Below are 7,948 nucleotides of genomic sequence, written 5' to 3' on the forward strand. Positions count from 1 at the left end.
CTTTCTTCTCTCTCTCGCTCCCAGAGATACTGATATATATATATATGCGTCTATATATAAGGTATTTACTGTTTGGAATTGAGTTGTTCCTTGTTCCTATGTAACTTCCATACATGCATCATCTAGGGGGAAAACACCCATGTAAATACATACATCATCCAGGAAAAAAAAAAACACTTCACAACTTGCTTACAAAAATAGACACCCACACAAACACACACACACGCACACTACATACTCTTAAGACATATACGCTCCATATTCCCCTGTACGCAAATACAATCCCCTAAGCAAATACATTCACTCTCTAAAATACGTATACTCAGTAACACCCAAATACTTATGCAACGATACACACAGTAAGTCACGCAACCCTTACCTCTTTGACTAACCTTTTCCAGCTGTAAAATTCAGCTCTTTTCGCATTTCCGGTTCTATTAGCTAACTACGCACCCCTAGTTTTTCCTTGTACAACACTTTTGGCATAATGGTAGATTCCAATGACAAGCTAAGCAAGATGACTACTACTAAATTGACTGCAGGTTTTATATCGGAGTAGCTTCTCCTAGGCTTTTCCTCAAAAGGAGATTGCAAACCAGCAGTGGTAAGTCAATTTGAATTCATAGCTTTATTCTCCCATACTGGTTGTCCTAATAACGGCTTCTTGGCAAAACAGGAGCCCAGTCTGCCTTTATCAACAGTCAGGACATTGATAGTGCAGCCAGTTAAGGAACTGTCATTACCATGACCTGATTTTATTTCAGTGTCTTTCTCCTAAAAATGTTGCCTTCACCACGGTTAATGATCCTCATCTACACCCCGCAAAAAACAGAAGAAAACATATGTACACATTAAAAAGACAATACATAAAATTTGAAAATTTGAAATGTTTACACTTATAAAATGTTTTTTTTTAAATATAGATACATAGATAAATCAATAAATTCAAAATTAAGAATATAAATTAAAAAAAGATATATAAATATATGTATATATATAAATATATATATTGATTTGCCTAATAGTGGTGTTATCTCTAATTTAATTATATATATATAAATATATACATATATATATATATATATATATATATATATATATATATATATATATATATATATATATATACATATATATAAATATATAAAAAAGATATATAAAAAAGAAAGAAGAAAAAAGATAGAAATAACATAAAAGAATATATGAAAATATATATAAATATACTCATACATACGTACATATACCTACACACCTATGTGTACAATGCTGGATGGCCGTTGACCGCACTCATGAGCTCTTCCATTAATAAATATATATATATGTGTGTGTGTGTGTATATACATATATGTGTGTGAGCCATTACACATTATTTTCTCTCCTTGTTTCTTTCTGTTTTCCTTTCTGTGGAAGAGCGTAGGCCCGAAACTTAAAAAACTTTTTCACTTCCCGAGCGTTAAACTAATACATCTGTTTGTTGTCTACACCAACTGTCTTCGTTTTTTGCTTTTTTGTGAATTCTCCACCCTCTCTCTCTATATATATACATACATACGCACACACACACACACACACACACACACACACACACACAACACACACACACACACACACCACACACACACACAAACACACACACACACACACATACACACACACACATATATATATATACGTATGTATACACATGTATACATATATATCCGTTTATATCTATGTATGTATTGGGTCATCCCATAAATAAAGCAGATATTTTGTTTCTTTTATTTTTCACTATTAAGATAAACAAAGTTCTATTTTAATCTTAAATATGCTTTCCATTTTCTACAATGCTCTTCTATCTATCTGGTATACTTTCAAGCCCCCTCTTCCAAAATTCACTTGTCTGTGACGAAAAATACTCCTTTACAATTGTTCTGACCACGTCTACAAAATTCATATTTTTTCCGTTCAAATTATTTTAAAGACTGCGGAATAATTGATAATTAGATGAGGCAATGTCTAGCAAATATGGTGGGTGGGGCATTGTTTCCCATTCAAACTGTTTCAGCCTTTGGAATGTCATCCTCGCTGTAAGTAGACACGGTAAGTTTGTAAGGAACACATTGATTCAATTTGCTAGCTTTTCCGATGGCACGCAGATGTTGACGAATGGTTGAAAGACCAAATCCAAGCTTCTCTGCTAGGTCCACAACTGTTAAGATGAGATTTTGTTTCACCAGAATTTGCAGTACGACCTCCTCGAGCTCTAAAATTCTTCGAGGACGAGGGTTGCCTTCCAGGCTACGAATTTTTGGAACGACTGTTGACACTAGCTTACGCTTATTGTCCAATCCCTACATATTGCATTAATATTCCTCGTACTTTTTGTTGCGTTGTTGCCTGTATTGAACAAATAAAGCAAAATATGCTGATATATACTCATTTATCACTTCCATTATAGCCTTGAAAAAATAACTGTTAAAATCGAACTAAACTCTTCAAAACTTGCACTAAGAATAAGTACAAAGTAAAGTGTACCTTTATTGCACTCGATGCAGGTATTTTATCCCGTTCCCTTCCAACATGCATTTGAAAAAACTGCATTCTTTAACCCAATATATATATATATATATAGGGGTGGTTGTAAGAAGCTTGCTTTTCAGCCACATGATTTAAGGTGCATTCCTACTGCGTGACACCTTGGGCAAATGTCTTCTACTATATTCTCGGGTCGACAAAACACTTGCGAGTGGATTTGGTCGATAGAAACTGAAAGACATCCGTCGTATATATGTGTGTGTGTGAGCGTGCGTGTGTGTGTTTGAATGTGTGCGCGCGCGTGTGTGACTTAGTATCTGTGCTTGTCTTCCACCACCACTTGACAACCGGTTTTAGTGTGTGCATACCCCCGTAACTTAACAGTTTGACAATAGATACCAATAGATAAGAATCAGGTTTAACAAACAAAAAGAAATAAATAAAATAACCTCTTCAAGGCGGTATCCCATCATGGCCGCTGACTAGTCACGGAAACAAAGAAAAGTTCATATATATATATACGAGGGACGTTCAATAAGTAATGCCTCTGACCTACTTGCAGTTGTTTGATCTAGCTGAAATTTTGCATGTGCAATTATTTATATCTCTATAAATTAAGTGGCAAATTACAGCTCTGAGCTAATTGTGGTTTCTGATTTACAGGTGTTTGAACTGAGTCAAGTGTGAAATGGAGTCTGTTGAGTGGCGAGCAGTGATCCGGTTTTTGTATTTGAAAGGACGCACACCACGGAAGACTTTTGATGAAATGAAAGTAACTTATAGTGATGATGCCCCATCATATGAACTTGTAAAACCCTGGCATAGTGAATTCAAACATGGTCGGAACTCTGTGGAAACAGCTCCCAGATCTGGTCACCCTTCTGCCATTGATGAGGCATCTGTCCGTCAAGTTGAGGCTGCCATTTTAGAAGATCGACGCATAACTATTCGCCAAATAGCCCATGAGGTCAAGATTAATACCGGGTCTGTGGAAACTATCATTCATGATCATCTGCACATGCAAAAGGTGTCTGCCAAATGGATTCCCAGGTTGCTCACACCTTTCCAGAAGCAAGAACGCGTCGAGTGCTCGAGGATGATGTGCCAAGAAGATGAGTCAAAATTTTTCAAAAGTCTGATTACACAGGATAAAACCTGGGTCCATCACTATGATCCAGAGACCAAAGCCCAGTCAATGCAGTGGAAGCACCGTGACTCACCTCCTCCAAAGAAGGCAAGGGTGCAGCCCTCCGCTGGTAAGGTCATGCTCACAGGCTTCTGGGACCAGGACGGAGTAGTAATGACAGATTTCCTGGCAAAGGGTACCACAATTACAGGAGCCTATTATGCTTCACTTTTGAGGAAATTAAGAGAAGCTATCAAAATCAAGAGGCGAGGCAAGATCAACAAAGGCATCCTCCTGCTGCAGGACAACGCTCCGGTCCACAACTCGCGTGTCACCAGATCAGAAGCACAGGCATGCGGCTATGAACTCCTCCCCCATTCCCCTACTCTCCTGACCTTGCACCCTCTGATTTTCACCTCTTCCCAGCCATGAAGTTGTTTTTGAAAGGAAAGCGTTTCCCAGATGATGCAGCCTTGATTTCTGAAGTCACGTCGTGGTTGGAGGACCAAGCTGGGGTCTTCTACAAAAACGGTCTCCAGAGCTGCATCAAACGATTGGAGAAATGCGTAACTCTGGGTGGTTTTTACGTAGAAAAAGACTAATAACTGTGCCAAATTTCATTGCTCTACTGCTATGGGAAGTGGGTCAGGGGCATTACTTATTGAACGCCCCTCGTATATATAATAATAATATTTGGGAGTAAATCCAAACTTACAGGGAAAAATTAGATTTAGGATTAAATCTAATTTTACAGTATAAATATAAATTAAATTAGAGATAAAACCATTAGGCAAATCAAACAGTGAAAAACATAAACCAAAACATAGAAATAAAATTCAAAATATATTCTTTTCTAGAGGGTATTGGAATATCCTTCAAAGATGAACTCCAAAATAGCGGTTCTATCTTACCTGTAAATTCCATAACTTACGAAATTGAGATATTACACTCAATAAACGTAATTTATCAATGTATTATTATTAATAATAATAATAATAATATAATAATATTAGGGAGTAATATTAATTAAATTTTATTTCTATATTTTGGTTTATGTTCTTCACTGTTTGATTTGCCTAATAGTGGTTTCATCTCTAATTTTATATAGGGGGGGGGGTATGAAAATCAACGAAAATGCACATTGTAGATAAAAAAAAGAAAAGGCTTTTTATGAAAGGTAACGACAGATATATACATTTAGATGAAATGAGGTAGTAATAAAAGTAATAAAAGTCATTATTATGAGGTGATTAGAAAGTCAGAAAAAAAAGCACACCATGGTTACCGCAAAGCTGAAAAACGTGTATTTTATATTTTCTTTTTGTAACATATTTCTACTATTTATATATATATATATATATATATATATATATATATACAGAAACACACGACGGTATGTGAACAGTCAAGCTTTATGTTTGAACATAGATCTTCTTGCCGTGCACACAGGGTTGCAAAGCTTGAATCCCATTGGTGAAGAAAGTTTCATCCTGTTGGTCAAACAATTCATCAGCAGGTGACATGATGTCATCATCTCCGCAATACTGTTTACCACCGAAGCGTTTTTTGTTTCTTTTTTCAGGTTGCAGACTAGATGACAGTTAGAGGAGGACAAAGTAGGAGCATAGGGTGGGCAATCAACAAGTTCAAAGCCATAGTCACTCACATCAGCCACTGAAAACAAGGACCTGTGTGGTGGGGCATTGTCCTGACGAAGCAAGACTCCTGTCAGTTTTCCCAGGCGTTTGCTCTTAATAGTCTTTCTTAAGTGCCTCAGTAGTTTGGTATAGTACTTCCCATTGATAGTGTGACCCTTTTGAGGAAAGTAAAAAAAAAACAATGCCTTTTGCATAGCAAAAAATCTGAGGCTATCACCTCCCCTGCAGATGAACCAACCTCGGTTTTCTTTGGACCAAGCGAAGAGGGGATGTTACTGTTGCATGAATTGACCCTTTGTCTTTGGTTCAAAATTTTGTGTAAAGATATCTGTAGCACTATGGAACTTATAATGGACCAAAAGAAGACAAACAAATACAGACACACACACAGACACACACACACACACACACACACACACACACACACACACACACACACACACACACACACACACACATACAGAGCATATATATAGACTTAGCTACACAGAGGTAGCGTTTAGTCATATTCTCTATAATATTCTGAGCTTTGTCCATACAATAAAAATAAGTGCACCGATATCTGTGGGCCGAGGGCATTGTTTTAGCAAGTAATAATGAGGAAATATTACGATATTACATATTAATAAATGCGAATCGAGACAGAGTAAAAATCTTTATGACAGAACCGATAGTGCAACGGGTATGCCTGGTTGTATTCTGGTTACTTTCAGAAAAATTGATTTTGCCCTTTGTTGTCGCTTAACCTCAAAATCGATAAAGTATGCTGTTGTAAAGGAATGAAACCTTCAATTTTCTATCTTTCTTATCATATTATAAAATATGATTATCACCATACTTATTAATGAGGGAGAACAGCTCAGTACGTAGTTTCTTTCAGAAAGGTATCAGTACATATTGGACATACTCCCTAGAATTGTTTCAAGGCTCAAAAATTTTCTATGAAATTGTACTAATGGTATTATTATTCTCAAGAAAGTTTGTATATCTCTACTTACATGTAGTCTAACAATGTCATTACAGAAATGGTTACGTTGCAGTCCAGTTATAGCAATCACAAATTGAAAGCTTACATTGTGCAAGTGCCATAATAATTTTGATCAGAGCAAGATCAGTGAAGTCCATTTAGCGTTTCCACATTCTTCTTTGTAATATTTATTTAGGATAAAGTAGCAAACTGGCAAAATCGTTAGAATGCTGGGTAAAATGCTTAGCGGCATTTCGTCCTGAGTTCAAAGTCCGGCGATGTCGACTTTGCCATATACCTTTCGGGGTCGATAAAATAAGTTCAGCATTCGAGTCGATGTGATCGACTTAACCTCTACCTACAAATTGCTAGTATTGTGCCAAAATTTGAAGCCAATAGCTATTCAGGATAAGGTGGCGAGCTCGCAGAATATTAACACCCAGGGCAAAATGCATAGAGGCATGTCGCCTGTTTTTGTCTTGAGTTCAAATTCCTTTAATAGTTGTGGTGTTAGTGTTTGTGTCGATAAAGTAACAGTTGAACATTTGGATAAATGTAATCGACTTATTCCCTCCTCCGAAATTGCTGGCCTTTTACCAAAGATTTGGTACCAATATTTATTTAGGATGGATATTTAGATAATTAGAACAAGATTGTAATTTTTCCGGTATCTTAGTATTTTCGCATTGCTATTGTCTAAAAAGGAAGCGTCAGTAGCAAATCCAGCATCAATAGAGCCAGGAACATTACCAGCATCAGCAAGTAATATAGCTTCAACGTAAATCAAGGCAGGAGGAAGAGAAGCACCATATATGTTAGAAACAATAACAAAACATGCAGCTCTATCAATGTTTCCAAGAACAGCTTTGCCATTATATGAAACACAGCATATAAGGAAAATCACCAGCAATAATATCAATAAAAATGCCAACACAAACAATAACAGCATAGTAAATTCAGCCATTATTTATAGCTTCAATAATACAAAATAAAATCCCAAACAGATGCGACATTAAAAGACAACAACGATGCAATTACCAAGAGCAAACGTACAAAGAGCAAAAAGAACAGAAATAATATTTTTAATATATAAGACAGCAATAACAACACGAAAGCCACCTCCCACAAAATATATATCCTCAATGGTAATGATGTGATGCATAGCAGTAGCAGCAGCAGCAGCAATCAGAGAGCAACAATCAGACTATCCGAGATATATAAGTCTTTTCTTCCAATATCCTACTATAATTCGGAAAAATTTAATGGGAATGCTTTTCTGCTAAAGAATTTCCTCGAAAATAATAAATTGATTAACTTGATAAATAAATTGATAAAAAGCAAAAAGAAAACAGAAATGAATAAAAAAGCAAAAAGAAGAAAGAAAGAAAATAGTAAGGAAATAAAAATAAAATTGTTTCAAGAGAAAGGAAATGTTTTAAAATGAATGTTGAAACAGATATTATGCTTGGAAACAAAGTACTAAAAACCAAGAACAAAAGAATAGAAGAATATCGATCAAATAAAGGAATTTGTTTAAAAAAACAGTATGAAATGAAAACAGAAAAACTGAAAAATAACTGCAGGGTGTAAAATACAAAAAAAAGAGAAAAAACAGAAGCTTCCTTCTTTTTCGCTACATACCCATGTCCACACAATATGTAAACACTCACACGCGGGTGG

Source organism: Octopus sinensis, linkage group LG12 (genome assembly GCF_006345805.1).
Source record: "Octopus sinensis linkage group LG12, ASM634580v1, whole genome shotgun sequence".
Taxonomy (NCBI): domain Eukaryota; kingdom Metazoa; phylum Mollusca; class Cephalopoda; order Octopoda; family Octopodidae; genus Octopus; species Octopus sinensis.